Raw genomic sequence first — 21,920 nt, 5'->3', positions numbered from 1 at the left:
ACATCATAAATAACTCTTTCCTTACATGTTTGCTGTGAGGAACTTCAGGACCCAAGAGCCCAGCTGTGCACCAGGGGCTGTGCTCTTGCTCTTTCTCACAGGGACCATGACTGAGGCTTAAACAGAAACCTGGGCTTCGCTTTCTTCAGCTGCTTTGCTGGGCTGCCCCTGCCTTGTCACTTCTTCCTCCCCTTTCCCATTTGCCACTCTTCTGGGGGGTCACCCCTTTTCTTTTTTTGGGTGAGAGGGGTGAAATCGGCCCTCTAGTCAAATAAACCTTTCAACCTCCTACCTTCAAAATAAACACTTTTACTGTGGACAGTCCAAGCTCCTTAGGCAAAGCTTTAGGTCTTAAATCCAAAAGATACACTGTGTCCTTTTAATAATTTCATAGTGGAAACTCTTTATTTGCCCATTCCTGTGGTGCTGTGAAGGTTTTCAATGATTCTGGTTTAGGTTTCGGGATTAGGTGAAACCAGAGTGCCTTAAACCTCTTTAGAGGCTTGGGATTAGGTCTGCATCAGGCCTAATATAGCCTTTCTGTGCAAGGCTAAATTAAATGGGAGGAATATTTGTTGTGCACTGATTCACAGGTGTTTGGCAAAATCCCAGAAAACATAAAGGAACCACTGGAAGAATCATGAAGGCAAAGCCATCGAAACATGAGTATTAACTAAGCACTGCAGTATCACTTGCAACTGTGGGGTCTTTCAGGCTGCTCCTAAGTGATTTTAAGCATGGATATCATTTTTATGTGTCTCTTTCACATGAATGTGAGTAAATCGAAGATCTGTCGTGCAAATGGATCATGGATTTTTATTTGGGTATCACATTCTGGTAATTGCTGCCTGTTTTATAGCAAATGTATATTAAAGTTCGTCAAACAGCTGATATCACTGAAACTCTGTTGTTTTATTGTACACATAAATTCTGTTCCTTCTCTGGAGTCTGCATTGCCCTGGCAGAATATGCTGGGTCATGAGGACAAAACCCCAATAGATTTATGCCTACCATTAAAACCACCCTGCCTGGCCCAGGAGGCAGAGGATTTGCCTTACTGATGACCATGGGCTAATTGGAGGAGATCATTTCATTGTGTAGGCTGTCTACTGTGAGGCTTTTCAGCACTTCCCAGTCACTTTGGTGGTGCTATTTCTCCTCTCTGTGCTCTCCACACTTTGTAACCCCAACAGGGCCTGACTCACTGGCCGTTCCCCCGAGGAACTGCCTGAGCTGAGCAGATCCCAGCAAGCAGAAGGAAGAGCAGCTCAGCACTACAGTCTCAGGATCTCTGCAAAGTGCAGCAGCTGCTTTGGCTGCATTTGTAGGGAAAAGCTGAAGCCCGAGCCTGGTATCAAAAGAAGCTGGGTATGGAGTTACGGGGTGCAAAGCACCCAGTGGGTCAGTTCCTACAGCTGTCCAACATCAGTTACTGCCTGAGCAGAACTTTGTCCTAATACCAGAGCATTCCTTTCATTGGTTTTGTGCCTGTCAGCCCTCTCCAGAAAAGTGTATTTTGAAAGCATTTATCTCCCCAGATAAACAGATTTCAGTTTTGATTGTAGACTTGCCTGTATTCAGGAACTCGACTGCATCTCAGAATTTTAGGGCTTTTCTTCCATGCCAACAATCAGTTCTCTTGCAGGCAAGCTTTTCTGCATTCCTATGGCAAGTGTTCTGATCAGCAGTGCACACAGCCAGGTCCTGTCTTCTCATGTCTGCTTGCAAAAGTGAAACAGAAATAGTTAAGTTTCAAAAGAATATGTCTCCTCTAATCAGATGAGCTGTAAAAGAAAGAGGGAGGCTAACTAGAAGAATTTAATAATCTTAGAATGTGTATAAAATATTATTTATGGCTGAAGAGCTACACAAGTCTTGAGCTCTATATGTAAGTCTTTTCCCTCTTTAATGGTGCATGTAAGGAAGAACAAGAGAGAAATGTTCCAGTCAAGGACAAAATCATAAAATAATGAGCAGAAGAAGAACAAAATGAAAATATTAGGGGCCAAGGGAGGCTGAGTGGGAGTTTGTCTTCATACATGATTGATCTAAACTTGAAAAGGAAAAAAAAAGAGACTCCTCATCTTTAAATGAGATGGTTATTTGAGCATAAATAACAGTCTCATGTCAGCTATGCTGCTATTTCCAATGGAGTCTTTTCACTACAAAACCGCAACATTCTCAGCCCTAATCTCCTCAGATAAAACAATAGGGCTGGTGGCTGTGAATCAGCACTTTGAAACCAACCTCTGAAAACTGCAACACGTTCAGGGTGAGGAGACATGGAGGAGACAAAGAGCTGCTGTTTCTAGAGCTTTACAAAGCGAGGCCCCACCTCTCTCGCTTGGAACCGTGCTGTAACACCCCAGGGTTGTTTTTCTCTCTGGGTGGGAAGTCCAGCTCAAGGGACTGGGGCTAATCATGTACCTGGGTGTTTAGTCCCACACCAGGCTGAGCTGTCACTGAAATCAGGGGCAGTGAAACAGCAGAATCCTCCGGGATGCTTGGGCTGTGAGGTTCCCTGAGGAAGGGCACAGTGAGCTGGGCTCTCTGTGACAAAAGGAGTGCTCCTCCTTCCCCAACCCATCTGCAGCCCCGTGGCCATGTCCCCTCCCTTGTGCTGACCCCAGCACTCAGCTGAGGAGTGTCAGGGCTGATGCAAGGCAAGAGCATGGTGCCAGGACAGGAGAGGGCCAGGGAGGGAGAGCCATCACCCTGGAAGAGACCTGCCCTGAGCGGTGGCACCGAAGGGATCGGGGCAGCCGGGACACAAAGGCTTCCATCCAGCAAATGACATCTCACCTTAGGCAGGAAGCTCATTTCCCTCCACAGCCACTGAGGAAAAACAGGCTCTTAACTACATAGGAACATCCACCTTTTTTTTTCTGATTCTACTGTTTCCTAACATAACACACTTAAACAACAAGCTTTGAAACCCAGAGATGCCATCCCATGGGAAGTGAAAGAAAACTTTGGTCTCAGCGTAGACCCCAAGCTGTTCTCGGACTAGAATGACCTTGCACTGGTGGTGGGGGATGTCTTGTGGCAGTGAGACCTGGAACAGGACCAAATTAGGAAACACTGTGGCATTTGCATGTTCATATGGGTTTTAGGGGCATTGTCTGTAACTCAGGAAAGTCCTGATCTTTTTGAGCCCCTCTCAAAAAAAGAGAAATGAACTGTGCATTGTTCCTCTCAAAGGGATCACTGTAAAATGGCCTTTGGACATGGTCTGGAGGCATCAGCTGCACAACCACCCCACCAGTGCTACCCTTGAAGAGAGAGATGTCGACAGGATGCCAAATCCAAACCCTCTGACAGAAAAGAGGGCCAAAGGGCAAACCTGTATCTGGGTCCAGCTGCAAAAGCCCATGCTTTTGTTAATTCTGAACAAAAATCTTTGATCCAAACATACCCACTTTTTAGGGATTCCAAACTGGAGTGAAAACACAGCAGTTTCACCCTAGCCTGAAACACAGCCTCACATCTTTGATTTCTGAGGACAGATCATTTTTCTTGGAGTGAGGCACGTGGACAGCAACAGACACCTCCTGTCTGGTTCAGACAGGCCAACCAAAAGGCTTAAGTGGACACACACACTACCAACAGCATGTGATGGGATTTAGTGTGAGGAAATCAAACTCCCTGCCCCACCTCCTGGGCTTATCCTTTAAAGACCAGTCCTGTGCTCACAGCTGGAGTTTATGTGAGTCCTGCCTTATTAATTAACTGAAGCCAGTGCCTTTTCCCCCTGAATTCCAACAGAAGCAATTAGAAAGCAGATACCTCACACATAACAGCTGGTTCTTTTAACCCCCTCCTCATGCTATTTTCTCCTGTCCCCCAGCCAACTCATGTCCCCCTTTTCCATCCTTTCATGTAATGGAGAGGGAGAGTAAAATCGAGGTGGCAAAAGCAGGGGCACCAGATAACCATGTTCTTAATAAAATCATCCAGTGTGATGCTGAGAGCGGAGGAGTGTTGTTGAGACCACACTTCTGAGCAGGGGATCGTTACACTCACCCAGCAGATGGGAAAAAAGCCTTGGCTGTCTACTGTGTCCTCCTTAAAAGGGGATCTGTATCAAAGTAGCAGCATACTTTCTGCACTGAAGGCTGTTGATGTCATTAGAGCAAGCCTCGTTTTTATTTAACACCAGAGTTAAGAGTCACATAAAATTGGCACAGGTGAAGGCACCAGGCCCATTAACTTGTGCAACGTGACTCTCTGGGAATTTTTTGAATGTTCGTGCACCTCCAATTTATTTATGCTCGGGCAAACCAGCCCCAGAGCCTCTCCTCCCTGCTTCTCAGTATGAAGACAGCCTCAATCCTGCCATAGACCTGTAAAAAATCCACTCAAACCACTAACTTTCCCTCACTCCCAGGAAAGATCCAATGACAGGAAGGGCAGTGCTGTCCCTCTCTGTATTCCATGCATTGCTGGGAGATGCTATGGACATAAAATCAAACCCACAGCCAAAAACATCCACCCTAACACTGCAAGTGAAATCTGCCCTGGCCAAACCACCTTGAGTGCACGTTCTGCTCCCAGACAGGTCCTCTGGAGGTTGTGTCTTCATTTAAGGCAGGTAGAGCTTTTCAGAGGGGAAACCAAGTCAAGGGGAACAGAGATTAATTTGCCTCTGCAAAACACTTCTGAAGCAGGGAAGTAATTTCAGTGTGTTTGAGGCAAAGGGGTCACAACATTTCTTTTCTGAGCATGACTGGCCTTTTTTTAATGTAGAATTTATAGGTAAAATAGAGATCTGGTCCCACACAGGGCATCTGCTCATGGCAATAACAGACGTGTGGACAGCCACAGCACTCCAGTGCTGAGAGGTTTTCCTGCTCAGGATTCCTCACTGATCCTGAAGTCAGGCAGCATTGTGAGGACATTCTCAGTTATGATATAGGGAAGATTTAGGTCCAGCCATAAACTACCCATTTCCTCCCTCAAAGAGGTGGCTGTCAGAGAGGCTGCTATTGCACCAGCCATCCAGATGTTTGCCATCTTTATTACAAATTTACATGAATCTTACAACACCTCCATACTCTACAGCAACCTGATGATGCAGCCATCTAATACCTACATAACAGACATGGAGAACAAGTTAGGAGGGATTAAATGATCTGCCCAGCTTCCCACAAGACAACGCAGGTGTGGCTAGAAACCAAAACTCCAAGCTTCCAATTTCTGCTGCATTACACTAATCTCTTTATACGCTTTATTCTAAAAAAGAAAAAAATAAAGTAAAATATCATCATTTCTGTAACATGTTTGTTGGTAACTAGTATGGGTACTGCTAACCAAACATAAAGATCAGCATATTTTAAAAACTGTTACAGCTGATTAGTCTGCTGAACCCCGTTTTTTTTCTTCTGGGTCTTTCTAGAAGAAGAAAAATAGAAGGGAAGGGCATCCTTTTATAACTGCAAAGGCTCCAGCTAATGAGAGCAGAAATCACGTTTCGTATTTTGGCAGTTAGTGGTAAACACTATTATTAAAGCTATAATAAGATCAGCTAATGTTGTATGAAATATTAGTGATGTCTGAACACAAAGTAGAGTCCCCATCTCTTTAGTTAAAATTACAAAATGATTAACAGCCCAATTAAAAACATTTTTGTTTTTGACATGATAAATTATACTTTATCTACCTATCTGTGGATATAATTGATTATTTTATCCGTTTGCTGTTGGCTGTCATTAAAAAAGACAGATATCGTGGCTTTCTGGCCTCTCTCCCGCTGAGAGAAAGAACAAATCCTGCTATTAACGACAGACAGGATCATTATGAAAAAATTCCATTTGCCACTAGGCAACATAGCCCAGTTCCAGTAATTATTGTATTAGTCAAGCCGTTGAGAAGTTCCATAAAATTGAGAGAGTTTTTAAGGAGCATCCAACATTATTTGGCAACTTTTGTGATGTAACAATTAAAACCATGCTCCAGGCCCCAAAATGTGCAGGAGATTGCCAAAATCAGATAAAACCCTAGAGGGCCCCTGACTCGCAAAGGAAAAAAAAAATCAAACTGTTTACTTTTAGGATCAGACATTCATCAACGTTTGGCTTTTGTTTCAGCCGTGTCAGATAATAACAGCACCACGTTCTCAGTCAGCTTCTAACAAAACTCCCCAGTTCGATGTCAGCTCTCAGGGCTGACACCAGCCTCTCCTCAGGAGAGGGAGATCTTATGGGAGCTGATGCTACCAGCTTTCCTTGGCAGATCAGATACCTGGAGCACTCAGCAGTACCTTCTGGAGTGAATCACGTCTGCCATCCACCAGTGAGCATCAGGAAATCACTGGAGAGAAGTGTAAGTTATTCCTTCCTCTAGGAGCTGAGCCAGGCAACACCTCAAATTGTCAGGGCTGCAGGGGATAAAGCAGAAGTCTCCTGTCCATGTACCCCATTAACCTGTCAAGGAACTGATAAAAAATATTTAAATCATGCTTTAAAACTGCTAAGGGAAATTGCTACCGAACAAAACTTCCAGCCAAGTTTATCATCTACTTACCTCTCTACTGAGTGGTGTTCAGGATAATGATGTACAGTACCAGAGCTGGAGGGACAGTGTCAGGCTTCTGCAGGGGAAGGTGAAGTTGGTCACAAAACCCAGACCTGGTTTAGCCTAATACAGAGTGCAGGAAGCACTTCAAAAGCACATCAGTTTGCAAAGAAGTTCCTCCCTTCCCAGAAAAACGTGCCTGAGTCTGAAAATCTCAATGTACTAAAGAACTGGGATGGCAGCAGCAGTTTCCGTGGCAGTCAAAGGCAGCTGGGATCTGAGCACAGGATGAGGAGCCAGGATACTGCTGTTGTCACTGGGGAACGGCAGCAGGGCAGGGTTCAGTCTCCACCTGGAACATGCTGTACCAAGCAGGACAGATGAACAGATACCCTGGAGCCTGGCATGGTATGGCCTGTCATCACCCAGCTCCAGGCTGGAGATGGATGCCAGCTGTCAGGGCCTGCTGACCTATTTAATAAAGACCAAACCTGCAGCCCTCAGCAGTCATGGCTCCAATCTGATTGAAAGGGGAGCAGGGCACAGCACTGCAGATGGGCAGCCCTGAGCTGTGGGCACTGCCAAGGCACAGGCAGAGGCTCACACCTGGCAGAGGGAGGGGTGTGAAGGGAAAGCTCCACTCTCCCCCAGCTCCAAAACTGATCCTGCTGCTCTGCAAGGCAGGCATGCCTGAGTCCTGATAAGCTCAGGAATCAGCTTATGCTGGAAGCCACTGCCACATTTTCCAGCACATTTAACCTCCAGTTTGGGTCTGGCAATTGCTGGGTGTGGTGAGATGTGTTGCTGTAGAAGTATAAAACCCTGAGTAACTACCAGCTGCTTTTGGGAAATACCATCACCTTGGAGTTTTCTTCAGCACAGCTAAAGCATATATTGTGGTAGTATTCAATTTTCTTGCATTTGGAGCTGTCATCTGAAGTGAAGCATCCTAGGTCAGCTCAAGAACTTAGGTCAGTAGCTGTCAGTGTGAAGAATGAATTCTTTTTCTTGAGTTATATGAGTAAATTGTGCCAAATCCTCAACATATTAGAGAAGTGCCAGATGAAGACTTAGGAAGGTTTTTTTAATATATGTTCCTTATTAGCATTAAAACTTTTATTATTAAAAGAGCTATATTACAACATACATGTACATATGAACTTAAAAAATAATTTGAAAAAAATACGATCCTAATTTTTTTTGTTAGTCTCTCTGGCTTACAGCTCATCTGAGCCATCAGCGAGGAAAATGCAAACCCCAGCACACAGCAAAGGGAACTCAGTGATGAAAGAGGGAGAGTGGAGTGCATTGTTTGTGGGTATTGCTGAGAATGAGATGAACTCACTGAAAAAGATGATAACTTTGTAATGAAACTGCAGGACTTCAAATCAAGGGCCAAACTCCCTGATTCAGCCAGCTCCCCTCAGACCACTCCTATATTTTCCCTGTGGACTGCAGGAACAAGCCTGAACAATACAGCCAGTTTCCACCCCAGCCTGGCTGTTCAGTTTGTAGGTGCTTGCACCTCCCTCCATGTCAGCTGGCTGGTTCAGAAGGATGCCAGCTGGTTAATACTTCAGCCAACCTGATTTCCAGATAACTGATTTTTGTAGCTACCACTGTAATTAAAATAAAAAATACATGTAAAGGACAAGTTTATCACCTGCTAACACATGCCATGGTTGTCTCTTGGTCAATCAGCAAGCAGCAGACAGAGCTGCAGACTTCTCTTCCACATCACCAGCATCCAGAAGGAAAAAAATCAGTCCATCTGCTAAAGCAATCAGGCCCCTGTGCTCCCCAGCATCAGCTCCCATTTCCAGGATTCAGTGCCCTCTGCTGAGCAGAACCAAACCAAGCATGAACATGTCCCTGCCCCACAGAGGGACTGCTCAGGCTCAGCAGCACTGGAGCTGAGCAGTTGGGAGATCAGTGCTCCCCTGCATGCCCACCCAATGCACCCACTGCCCCCCGTGCTCCAGGTGGTTGGAAAGCAGCTCATGGAGAGCGTGGAGGAACTTTGCAGAGGCTGCAGAGCTGTCAGAGGAGTAACATGTCACTGTGGAAGGGGAAATCCACGTGGACATGTGGTAGTTGTGAAAGCAGCTGGACTAGCAACCTTGGCAGGCTTGAGTCGAACAGAAATGTTGCTGCTTTGCCTTGATCTTTATTTACAATAAACTGCTGGGCTCCAGCTCGGTGTTTTATCTGGGAACAGCCCCGCTGCTCCTGCGCCCCTGTTCCGTCTCATTGGTGCACTGACATATTTACACGGGGCCGGGCCGGGCAGCTGGGAACGAGGGGCCATATATCAAGAGAGGAAAAAGGGATGCAAAGATGAATTTTATGAAATACTTTCCACTTTCCTTTGACTTGGTTGTGCTCTTTGCTACGGCCCATTGGGCGCTCACTCAGCACCCAGACACTGCACTCGGGGCAGTCTCGCCTCTGTTCCTGACTGTGTCTGCATGCCAAGCCCAGCCCAGTACCTGGGGCAGCCCACAGGGAAATGGAGAGTCAAAAAAAGAGAAAGGTGGCTGGGAGGGAAGTTTCCTGCCCTTCAGTGGTGTGTACCACGGGAAAGGGAGCGATGGCCTGTAAGTCACCGGTCCTGTCCGATTCCTGCAGGACACCCTTTACACCTGAGGGCCAAAGGGAGAGGAAATATTTCCACTACTTTGGGAGAGAAAACAATCAAGTCCCTTTTGCAATTTAAGGAGGTCGTATCATCTTTGATTTCTTCTCTGGGCAATGAAAAGGGTTAATTCCTCACAGTGTTGACTTAATCCTTTCCTTTTTCCCAGTGGCTGACTAATAGGTTAGATGTGTTGACTCTGTTTAAAAAGACAAGCTTTGGACATAATATTAATGATATTGTGTGTGGAATAACATTAGAAAACAAACACAGAGGCACCTGGGGAGTCTGAAGGCATCTTCTGGCCTTTCTGGGCTGACAGCACAGAGTGGCCCTTCAACATTTCCATGTGGAAAAACACCATCTAGTGTGAGACAGTTCACTCTCAGTGACCCTCTTGCCTTTCAGACAGTGAGAAGTCAGGACCGTTATGAAGCCGAAAACTTGTTTCATAAGAACAGGTCATTGCTCAAACAGCTGAAGAAGGGGGAAGAAATTGAAAAAAAGGGAATCCAGAGAAACAGTTGGAAATGAAAACGGGAGATGTGAATGCAATAATGGCTGGTGTCTTTTTTCTGGCACTGATGTCCTAACAAAGGGTGTGAAAGTTTTTTCCCTTATGTTTTTGCAAAGTAAAGATGGGAAGAGAGCACTGTTTGTTTATTCATTTGTCTACGAGCCCCACTAGCACAAAGAAGTCACTGCAAATACTTATCCAGGGCTCAGGCTGATCCCACTGGGATGCAAGAACTGCATGCTCCCTTGATAGCCTCTGTGGGATCCAAACCAGCATGTGGAAGTGCTTATTTCCCTCTGTTGTCTATTGGGAGGTCTAGGGGAATGCAGCACAGTTCCACCTCCATCCCCATGGTGAGGCCTGAAAACAGGGTGGGCCTCCCTGAGCCCCTGGAGACTCTGCCCAGCACAGACATGGACGAGGCCTTGGGACAAGAAGTCTCACTTCAAAGATTTGCCAGGCTTTGTGCAGGTGTCCCATACCAAGTGTCACAGTACAGGCAAAATAAACTAGATGCCCTACTGCTGACAAAGCACAGAATTTTCCTGGTACAGCTGTGTTTAAATGGAGCTGAATCAAGGCAATCTCACCTTGGATTAAGAGCCACCAGTTGCCAGGAAGAGATCTTCTGCACTGAATAGAATGTCTGTCAGCACTCTTGAAGAATCTCCTCAGATGGTTCCTTGGAACTCTCTTCTCTGCATGGTTTCATCACCTGCACTTGAGCAGCTGAAGGTGCACTGGAAAGGAGCACCTGAGGTCATCCAGCTCAGAGCTCAGCAGGAGCCTGGCAGAGATAAAAAGACAGTCACCACTTTAAGCTAAGATCGTTTAGTGACTCACCCAAGATCACACAGATGGTGCTTACACCAAGAATTAGACCCACCAAGCCATCCAACACCTCCTGATTACTCACTGAGGATTAGAGTCCATTTAGGAGTCTATTTTAATATATAAATGTAGGATTTGGAGCTATGATGGAATGGGAAATTAAATACTGAGAAGTCTGTCACATCTCTGTTCAAAGCAGGCTAACATTTCATGTAAGGAATTACATGCTTCAGACAGTTGCAATCATCTTCTGCACAAATAATTGAAGCTTACTTCATCTGTTGTATTCTGATATAAATTTTTATTGGAAATATAAATACCTATGTCGGTCACCAAACCAAATAAAACAAACATATTGAGTAGGGTCTATTATAGGCTAATATGGAAACAAATAATCTGCAAGTCTGGTTTTATTTATAAGCTTATTTGAGTTTTTACTCTAGGCTCATATTAATCGGGTTTGTGGTTTCCACATCTGTATTGCTGATGCCCAGTGCAGACAGCATGCCAAGTCAGACCTGGGCATCCTCCAAGCTCCAAATGGAAAACATATGCCTCAACTCCAGCTACCTCCAGACAAGCAGGGCCAGTAACCTCCCCGGTAACCGCAGCGGGTGCAGCGGGCGCAGCGGAGCCCTGGGGAGCTCTCGGAGGTGCCTCTCACGAGTTTCTTGCCTCTGACTTGCTCCAGGGGCAGCCAGGCTGCCGCCTGTGCTCCATTTGCTCTCTCTGATGATCGAGAGATACCAATTCCCTTCACAGCCTCCCCTCTCCTCTAGCTGTAGCTAGGAATTCCCAGACTGGACCAGTTAGCTCACAGTGTCAGCCAGTGATACATACTCTCGAGGAAGATGGAAGAACTCCTGCAGCTGATGGCAATGCAGGATGAATTCTTTCCATAACCCTTGATTATATTTTTAATATTTATAAAAAGCATTTCAAATGTTCACAAAAGCCATAAATATATATATAAGAAGTGCCCATGCCCCTTGTCAAGCCAAAATGGATCCAGCTGTTCTGCGGTGCTGGTCTCTGATTGCAGAGAATCCCTGCATTAATGAAAGATGTATAAAGGGAATCCCAAACTAGAAATATGATCTCTGCTAAAGACTGTTCAAATCCACTATTAAAGAATATTTCAGGGAAGTACATGAACAAAAAGCTGATTGTCAATACAGCTGAGATCCAGTCCTGAGAACCCACCTCCACAAGGGCATCTCTTCTGCTTGCAGGCACCTCTCAGAGCAAGTTGCTTCCAGACAGACTTTGCTTTGTGCTGGAACATCGCCAGAGTTTTGTGCCAGTGGAGCTGCATCACTGCAAACCCATTCATGGAGCCCCACAGAACCTGAGGGCAGTAGAAGTGCCAGACCTGCTTCTTCCCTGAGCACAGGAGGAGCTGGAGCAAAAGCACATACATGACAGGAGCGAGAGAAAAGGAAGCAGTATTGCTGGTGGAAACACTAGAAATTTGGTGAAGGCATTCAAATTCATTCCCTATGTACCCTCTGATGGCCATCCAGCAGCCTCTACCACCTGTAGCAATTATCTCTTTCCTGACAATTTTGACACAGTGATGCACAGCAGTGCCATAAAATATGGTTTTTTCGAGTTACTATAGCATCACCTGTGTGTGTTGCTCACACAGCAACACCATGATTAGCTTTTAAGAATTCAGAGGAGGGAAAGGGGGGTATTGGGGAGGGGATAAAAAATTAACACAACCTCAGTGCCCCATCCATGCCAAAGGGAATCACTGTCATCCATCATCCACCTCCTCAGAGAGCTGCTCTGCCCAGCACGGCTGCTCCACTGGCTCCCAGGCAGGAGCAACTCTTATGAAACTGAGATGGCAAAACTGCAGTGTCTGATAACAGAGGGGCAGATCTGTCATCAGCACAGAAGGCAGTCATTCCTCGTGGCAGTGGCTGGAGAAAAGAAGATGCAATTAACAATTAGCTTTGGTAAGAGAAGACAAAACCCTTAACACACAGTTTCTACTGCAGCAAATCAAGCCACAGACTTAGGAATTACTGGCTCAAAGTCTTGGTTCTTCCCTTCCTAGATACACTACAAGATGAAAGAGAGAGTGAATTTCTCCTGCCACTTGATTCTGGCTAGCTAAGAATTGGGGCTCAGCCATGGAAAAGGGCCAACCTTGAAACAGTTACAGGAAATGAGAAGAGTTTTGCAGCATTTCCAAGCAAATTCAGCACACCTTCAGATTTGTATTTTAGGCACAACACTCAGGCTTCTCACCCCAGAAAACACTGAAGCTTTTCAGTGGGTGTTTCACTATCTTCCCTTCCCATCCTCCCCTCGCAGCTCCTCAGCTTCTGAACTTAGAACCAAATCCACACAGAGCTCCAGGTGTGTCAAACAGGCTTTGCTTTCATAGGTTTGACCTCTGAGTTGCATCTCCCTTCTCCCAGCCTTGGTTAATAGTTCTGGGATAACATGCTCATGCCAGTCACACTGTTTATATACATAAACTGCAGGTTTATCTACATTGCTGTCTTCTCATCCATTCTCTTGGATCCTGCTGTAAGTGCAGCCCTGGCAGCAGCTGACCCACAAAGCTGTGTCCCCAAGCAGTGAGTATCAGCTGTGCTGTAGTAAAAGGCATGGCTCAGAGGGCATCATTCCTACATAGAGCTCACGTGCATATTTTCAAGTGCTGCCTGGATTTTTAGCTTGGAAATTCTATGTATAATTTAGATCTGTTGGACTTCGTTTCCAGCAGAGACTGATTCAGATTATCTAGAGATGTGCAAGGAATATGGTCAACTAACATGCACATAAAAGCATTGTTTCTGGTGCAAAGTCAGGTATCTTCCTCTCCCTCAGACACCTTGCATGTAGATTAGTTCAGACTCTCAAATGACATCAAAGAACCTTGTTCTATTATTTCACAGTCCACAGGTGCAAGAGGAAACCAAATCCAGCCCAGTCTACAGGCCTAGTTCAACATCCTGTACAGCACTGCCAGCCATTCTCTCCCCCCTCCTTCCTGATCACTTTGGTTCTTTGTGCCCTACAATAATTTCCTCTTCTAGTCTCTCTTTTTTCCTTTGTCCACGGCACACTACAAATTATTTGTGGTTGCAATGATTAATTTCACAACTCACACCTAATTTGACCCTAATAACTTTGCCTGCAGAAGGGACAATTCCTTGTTGATCCAGACAACTTATCAGCCCCTGAACACAATAAAAAGGTGGGGCTGGTTGTCAGCAGGGAGATGCCCATTAGTCCTTTTTCAGGCGGAATGTCGGAGCTCCCTTATCAAGTGGGAGAGAGCTGGAGTACTGCAGGCATGCAGGGGGAGGCACACTGCTCCCAGCCTGCAAGGCCACACAACATGGGAAGTGGTGGCTTGAAAGAGGAGTGGAAGAATGACAGATGGTTTGTGCCTGTGTGTCCCTGCAGAGGACACCGGGCCCGCCATGGGAACGGCGTGGACAGTAAAGGCAGCGCCTCAAGTGAGGAGTGACAAAGCAAGTCAGCCACGGATGGCCCGTGGGAGGCCAGAGGAAATGCACCATTAGTCAAAGTTGGAGGAAAAATAAAATGCGATGACAACTGGGCCATTCATGTGCTTCCCCTTCAAGGACTGACCAGAGCCTTCACAACTCAAAAGACTCAAGTATCAGCCCTTTCTCTCTGCAGCCAGGCTAATGTGCACCACAGAGTCTGAGAAACTCCCCTGCCACCTACATTAATTCTTATCTTGTTGTTCTTGGCTACACATCACTGAAGTACAGTGAGGGAGAGTGCTTCAGTCAATAATGTGGATCCAAGGGAACACCCCTCTGCTGTTCCTCAGGATCAGCTCAACAGCACAAAGCAAATGTTCACCCAACTGGGGAACTTGGGAAATATTAGGACTTCCAGAACTAGAGCATAAGACACTGAGGTGGCCTCACGAGGATGTTTAAGCTCACATGGACAATTGCATCACTCCAGGGTAGCTTTCTGCACTTTTGAGAGTTTGCTACTCAATACAAAAATGCAAGAGTTCAGAGCTCTCAGTAGCCTCAGTGACAGCGGCCTTGCACTTCACAGCAGATTCCATCAGAAGTTCCACTTTGCCACTCTCCTGGAAACCCTGAGGCACTGCTGTCACAGCCCATGAATCTGAGAGTTTGTCATCAAGGAAGGATGATGCCCTTTAGAAGGTCCAACTGTAAACACTCACAAATGCTTGGTCTCTCATTCTTCAAAGGGGACAATACCCCAGCTAAGGACAGGACTTGTTTGGAACTGCTCTCTGGAGCTGTGGCATTTCCAGATTTGGAAGTACGTGGGAGCTAAAGGGAGATGCAAGCAGAAAATCCCCAAATGTTCTCTTACAAATACATTGGACTCTTACCCCATCAAAAGGGAATTCACTTACTAACACTAGGCTAAAAGGGGCTAAAAGTAGCTAAGTAAAATAAAATGTGCATCTTTCAAAAAAAGTAGAACAAGAAAAATTCGGGGATTACAATGAAATCCCTGATTAAGGAAGAGACCCAAAGTCCTGACCTGAAATGTAAAGGTATCCTGGATATACGCAGAACGAACGAGGGCAGAAATGCAAGCAAAGTCTGAAGTATCAAGAGAATTCTCCTTATTTCGTGTTTGAAATATGTCTAACAAATAAGCTCAGTGACAAATAAAGAAGTAAAAATCAAAAGCGCTGTCATGATTTAATTAGATCCCAGCCTGATGTAAATTAAATTACTAAAAAAAAAATAAATCCTTTGACAACCTGAGAGCTGTTTCTGAAGTCTCCAAAGCAGCCTTGCTGCTCTTGAAATGACTTCCTGTGAGATGGTGAACAATCTCTGCTTTCTGCATTAGGGGAATCATTCACCTGAACCGAGCAGTGTGATCAGTGTGAACACCCTGCTGCCCAAACTGCTGCCTGACAACATCTTCCCAATCACTCAGGAGTCTCCTGCCAGCAGAACATTAGCTGACTCCATTTCTCTAAGGAAAATGCCTGGGTTTCCTGATGTTTCCAGCTGTGTTTGTACAACCTGCCTTCGTGTGAAGTTGAAAATTAATGCACTTCCTCTTGGTCCTTTGAAAGAGAGAAAAAAAGGAAGATTATCAAAATTAATAAAAATGCCAAAGCTCAATCCTTTGTCCCTGTTGAACAAGGGTTTTTAAATAAAGATTGCTGAGCTCAAGCTCCTGCATAAAGCTAAAAGCTGCCATGTAACCTGTTGCTCTGGCACAGTGTGAACAGAATATTGGTTGGCTGCACTGCAGTTCATTCACACGAGTAAGAGATAAAAATAAAACAGGCTTTCAATTTGGACTGTTTTGTTGGGAGTACACCCTGGAAAAATGTATTTGGGCCTTTTCTCACAGGGAGCTGGCAAAGAAGGGAACATTTGTTTATTTTCTTGATTTTTGCTTAAAGCCTAAAGTCGGTCTTTTTTCGCTGGTTTTCTTTCCCTTGGTATTTTAATTTAATGGAGTTACATAATATTCTAATAGACAAGGTATCTGTAGTGCTTTTGGTTTAAATTTGTTTGAGATATGTTACTACCTAGCTAATCCTAACTCAGAGCAGAGCCTTGGGAAAAAGAAGTCTCCTTGTCAAAGATTTAAGAAGAGGGATCTTGCTCTTTGTTTTTATGCTGAAACAAGGAGAACAAGCCTGATTCCCATGTTGCTTTAATGTAAAGGGAAGAAGGATGGAACAAACCCCAACTGGTCTGAAGGAAAAACAGGGGAGGAGGTAAGGGTGAGTATTTTTACAGTTCATCTTTCATGGAGTATACAGGCTTTCCTTAAATGAATCTGTTAATATATTGGACATACTCTACCACAAACTGCTGAGACTTTTATCTGGAAAAATTTCCCCCACCCCCTCCTTGGAGCTGCTGGTTCTGACAGGCTGCAGCTCCCAGTACCTCTACCCAGCTAACAATGCACAGCACCTTGTTCAAACAAGACTGGTCTCCATTTCACACTACCCCCCAGGGAATATTCACTTTTCTCTTCAGACTGTATCTTTCTGACTGATGCAATCAGATTCTGGAAACCTGCCTTATTAGTTTATATTCCAGCTTCTTAGGGAATGATGTTAATTTTCCATTGTAGGACCAGAAGATTTGAGATGTGCTAGATCTTGTCTATAAGGAACAACCAAACAGTGGCACAGGCAGTACCAGGGTTAGAAATGACTGCAGTGAACAGCAAGTCTAGGGGTTACAAAAGAGACACTCTCCTAACTCCAGCAGTGCTTGAAAAGAGGTCTTTTACAATTACCCAATGAATAAATAAAAGTGCATTTTCTTACTTATTCACTTGAGATATTCTGCCTCATTTCTGCACCAGTTCACCATTCTAATTGTTTTCTTCCCAGATCTGTGGTTTACTACTAAGCCTTTACACTGTGATGGCCAAAGAGTTCCATTATATCCATTAAAGATTAGATCATTTTCTTTTGTTTCCCACAGCAAATAGGATCCCATTTATGTCCCAAACAGAATGTCAGTAGTTGGAATGATGTTTTCTTAAGGTGCATATAAGATTAAAGACTGAAATCAGATGCAGTGTTGCCAAAGCCTTTGTAATATGCATGTTTTTCATGGCAAGATGATTGACAAGAATTGCAGGAAGGTGCTGAAGGGGATATTTCACCTGGCCCATCAAAACTCAATGTAGAGGATTAGAACTAAGAAGAGCTGACAATATTGACTTTGAGTACCACAACGGAAACATAATTAGCTCTTTGACAGGTAGTGGACAGAAATATTCCATTTTTAAAAAATCAGTTAGAGTAATTACAGCATATCTGTTGCATGCTGCCCTGGGAAAAAAAAAAAAAAAAGAAAAAGAAAAAAGGTCTGCTCTGCTGTTTCCTCTTTTCCCAGTAAAATTCAACTTTGGCACTAGAATAAATGCTTGCAAACCCAGCCTTTCTGCTGGAAGAACATCAGGAAAACTTTGTGCATAAAAGTAAAAAACCTCTCTTAAAAGAGAGCACACAGATCTGAAAGAATGAAAAAGTCAATGAATTTTATACAAGTTTACGTATTGCAAAACAAACTGTCTGCACTATGCTTATTAAAGGCATATTTCATTGCCTAATCATAGATGTCTATTGTACCTTTTATGTTTTGAATCATAATTGCAGCCTGTTCCCCAACTGTAATAATGACAGACGTTTTGGCACATGCTCACATCGATTCCCCTTTAACAAAGCACTTAAGACACAGACTGGCATCCCACTGCAGTTAATGGGCAGCATTAACTCGAGGCCCTTGATGTCACTGGGATTTAGACAAATGGCAGTTTGTATGGACACAAAATTGCCCACTGTTGGCCAGCCAGGAGCCTCTGAAGAGAACCCTTCAAACTCCAAAGCCTGTCCGAGGTGCAGCTGCTTTGGTTAGAAACACACTGCACTGGGCAAAGGGGTTTTATGCTTTCACCAGAATAACTGTGCTGGGAAAAAAAGGGTATCTGCTGTGCTGAACTGTCTTTTCCAGCTCCTGCTCTGCAATAATCTGAACTGTAGCAACAACTTTCAGTAGGTGTAATGACAAGTCCCAGAAATGGGAAAAGGCAAAACTTAATTGCACACAATACCTTAGCACTGAGAACAAGTTATCATTAGGTGTAATACAAATAATGCAGTATATTCAGCTCCCAATTTATAAAGATTTTTGTCTGTATGATTGTCTGTAATTCTTTTTGTTTTGGGATTACGTAGCATACGAAAATAAGGAACAAAAAAATAATGAAGAGTTTTCTTACCTTATCCCTTTTTTAGCCTCTGTTACTAGATATCCTAATTAGTTAGAACCTGCAATGAAATATTACAGGAAATTAAAACAGATTAAAAATGCGGAAATCAAAATGTCTTTAAATACAATAAAGTCAACATTCACTCTCAGCATCAAATCCAGGGCATGTACTGAGATAATACCAAACCAGCCTGTTTCAGCAGCTCAGCATTACCTGACATAATGGGAACTTCTCATCAAAATCAGTGCATTTACAGTAGTAAAAGAAAATTGAGATGAACTGATCAATGTTCTCCCTTTCTTTTCTGACAGAGAAGTTTCTCAGAGTTCTAAATGTTGCTAGTCATTTCTCAATTAGTTTTCCAACATTTTTACCCAGCAGTACCTATAGCTGCTAACTGGCTTTGTTCCTATGCATTTTTTCCACTTTGTGTTCTGGTTTAAAACCCGAGGTAAATAGCTGGTGTAGAACAGTTTGGCCCTGTACAATCCTCTGACTGCACTGTATTTCCAGGGAGTTTACTCTTGACCTCAAGCAGGATGTCAACACGCAGGGACAGTTAGATCTCATTAGCTGCAATAAACAGGAGAGTGTTTGAAAACATACTTACCAAGTCTACAGGTTCCCTTAAATTTAAAATAAGAGGCCATCCAGCCTGGAAAAATCTCCACGGTTATTCAGTTTACACACAGATACAGAGAGGTATCAACATTTCCTTCTTAAAAGGTCTGAGTCTGTCTACTTCTTCATTTCCTTAACACACACTTCAACCAAGAGAAACAACAGCAAGATCAAAACCCAAATCTATTGTAAGCAGAAAGCATATATCCAAAATTAAGCAAATACAATCACACATTTACTAGAAAAAAATATTCTTTATTCATTAATTAATGCACAACACAATAAATATTGGAATCACACATGTAAGGGACCCAGCAAAGCTCAGACCTGTTTGCACCATGGTGTGGTTTGACAAACAGATCCTCATCAGCTGGCATCCTGTGAAGCCTGACTCAATTTGTTTGTTTTTTACATTTTCACATGCAATCAGTAATTTGCAGTGTACATCAGTTGTTCCAATTGACATTAGTCAGGCTTTTAAATAAAACAATTCTTAAGCACCATCCCTGGTGAATCCTGCAGGAAAAAAGCACAGTCACAGCAGTTGTCATGATTCTGCCCTGCTGCTGATGTTGCCATCAGGGTTATGCAGCTGTGATGTGTGTTCAGTTTTACTTCAGTGGGGCAACAGCATTTGCCACTAAACCAGGAACAGAACTGGGCTGCTACTGAAGAGACAGAAACAATGTTCATCAGAATTCTAACACCAAGGCAGTTCTGTTACTTCTGAGAAAGCTGACATGCCTTAGTTTCACACACTGAGCACACATTTCCTCGAGATCTCCTTATTTGCTGTCCCAAATCATTATTTTCAACTTTATGATGAATGAAATGAACTCATCTTTCTATTGATTTGTCTGTAGGGACAGACTCCTTCTGCTGGATGCATTGATAGGGAAGAGAAGCTGATTTTACAGGGCTAAACACCAGTGCTTTCACTTATGGGAAACCAAAGGAACTATCAAAGGTAATCACTAGAAAAAAATCTTGCATGCACAGACATTACAATTCAGTCAGAGGTGAGAGATTTCTCACAGAAAGATCTCTGTTTCAATTGTTAATTGCAATATTGAGTAAAACATTTTAAGAAACCCTAATGTATTATGAACTCCTCTTTTGTGAAATGAAATAGGGTTTTTGGCTGCACCAGGCTCATACGACCTTTATTAAAGGAAACAGAAACTTCTGAATGTGCAGGTATGCACACATTTATATACAAAGTTTTCATCATTTCTTCTAAAGGCAGCTGTAAAATGCAGGCAGTGTTTCAGCTACACTTCCACTCAAAGTATTTCTTTTCAATTACAAACTTATGGATGAGTTCACAGATGAAAACTGGCAGATGTGACAGGGAATGCCACTTGCAGCCAAACCATATCACTCCTTCCTATTTTATGGACCAGAAATATTGACTAAAACTCAGGAAATTTTGTAAAGAAAGTATTTGAGATTTCTTTTGTTGTTAAAATAAATAGTTGAAAATTCAATATTCTAGTATCAATGGAAATATGATAAATGCTGTTACATAATATTTTACAAGGAAGTTCTGATCCTTTTTTTCTAGTAGTTTCTCTGACAGGTATAATTCTCGTGGTAAAAAAGATTTCACACTCATAACAAACCAGCCATTTGCCTGTGTTGCAGCAGTGAAACAGCAATCAAATTAAAAATAGCAAAGATACACATGATCATCAGACTATTCTTCTAAACTGTGCAACAAGCTTGGAATGAAAATATCAAATTCCCCAAATAAAACACTGACATCAATTAACTGCAAAAAGGATACATTTGGTTTCACCTCCAGCCGATCTCTTCTTTTCCTATGATCACTATTCTGCCGTAAAGGGTGCAAGAAACTCTGTGTCTATGCATAGCAAAACACTGCGACTTCCATTGAAGTTCGGGGCAGTTTTTGTGCTTGCCTTTGTCAGGCCACCTCCTCACCGGGCTCTGCACAGGCAGCTTCACTCTCGGATGTTCCTTTGCTGCCACAGATTAGGCAGCACCTCCCCCTTCTGGAGAGCCCGAAAAGCAGCAGGAATTCGGGACAGGGCAAGGCTTTCTCGGTCGGGCCAGTACGCAGAACAAAGTTTGTAGAGAATTATTTTAGATCCTTGTTCTGAGCAGGACTGTCTCTTTTCTAGATCGCTGGTTAATGTAGTTCCCTTCACTAACGTGTTTTAGTAAAGACAGACCTAAGTCAATTCAGATGTAGTAGCTCATCAGTGAGAAAGTCTTAACAACAAACCAAAAAAATATATCAGTGTCAGCCAGATTTCTGTGTTCTATAAAACAGAAAATGCTACATAAGTTGGATTATTAGTGGGTTTGATTCTACTTGTCAGCATTGCTTAATATGCACTGTTCAAGCAGTAATTTGTGAGATGTGTCAATTTAATTTGAACTGAATTAAAAATTTCAGGAGTAGGCAGAGAAATCACCATAAAATTCAACTCTTCCTTTAGCACCTCTGAGCTCATTCATTCTCAGCCATCATCATAACATTGTGCCCAGGATGCTACTGATTAATGCACTGGGATTCTTCCAGCAGCAGTACAGCCTCAGTGGTAGGTGATTTTCTATTACATTCCTGTATGTATTACATTTAGAAGAAAAATCCCAAGGATGACTGCTTACTCATTGTTACACACTCGGGGAACTTGCTTCTGCTCGTGAGCACAGTCTCAGCAGTCACTGCTGGCAGCAGTAATGAGCTGTGCAAGCTCAGGACAAAGTATCACCAAACTGCCACGGGAGGCCCTGTCCAGTTCCCAGCATCTGTGGCACCATCCCAGGGGGCACTTTGCCAGCAGTGCCGGCAGAGGAACCCAGGGAAAACTGCTCCACTTGTGGGCGGCCTCAGGTGTGCCTGGCTTCAGTTACATTCACATGTAAAATACTGGGATTATTTCCTAGCTCCCAGCAAGAGGAGGGTTTTAGGCACTTTGAAAGAGAGAGCTTTGTTGCAGCAGGACTGCATTGGTGTTAGAACTGAGATGGTGCAAGGACAATTCTTTTGGCTGTGAGAAGGAGCTGCCCACAGGGAGAACG

The 21,920-nt window shown here is 43.8% G+C and overlaps 1 protein-coding gene across 2 annotated transcripts in view; it reads right to left on the bottom strand.

Moving 5' to 3' along the window:
* Window positions 1-796: 796 nt before the first annotated feature.
* The window catches only part of TXNRD2 (thioredoxin reductase 2), a 49,897-nt gene continuing 28,773 nt past the window's right edge, over window positions 797-21,920 (bottom strand). The window contains exons 18-27 of one of the 2 annotated variants that reach the window (XM_032705641.1): window positions 18,859-21,877; window positions 18,258-18,306; window positions 15,355-15,564; window positions 12,222-12,424; window positions 11,700-11,895; window positions 10,256-10,452; window positions 8,177-8,349; window positions 6,523-6,589; window positions 6,260-6,433; window positions 797-1,718 (exon numbers count right to left, since the gene is read on the bottom strand). The gene's annotated coding sequence lies outside the window, so the exon portion shown is untranslated. Of the gene's footprint in view, window positions 1,719-6,259; window positions 6,434-6,522; window positions 6,590-8,176; window positions 8,350-10,255; window positions 10,453-11,699; window positions 11,896-12,221; window positions 12,425-15,354; window positions 15,565-18,257; window positions 18,307-18,858; window positions 21,878-21,920 lie in introns of those variants that run through there. The other variant, XM_032705642.1, reaches the window with a different exon arrangement.

Source organism: Chiroxiphia lanceolata, chromosome 18 (assembly GCF_009829145.1).
Source record: "Chiroxiphia lanceolata isolate bChiLan1 chromosome 18, bChiLan1.pri, whole genome shotgun sequence".
Classification (NCBI taxonomy): Eukaryota; Metazoa; Chordata; class Aves; order Passeriformes; family Pipridae; genus Chiroxiphia; species Chiroxiphia lanceolata.
This window is presented reverse-complemented; position numbering and strand designations above follow the sequence as displayed.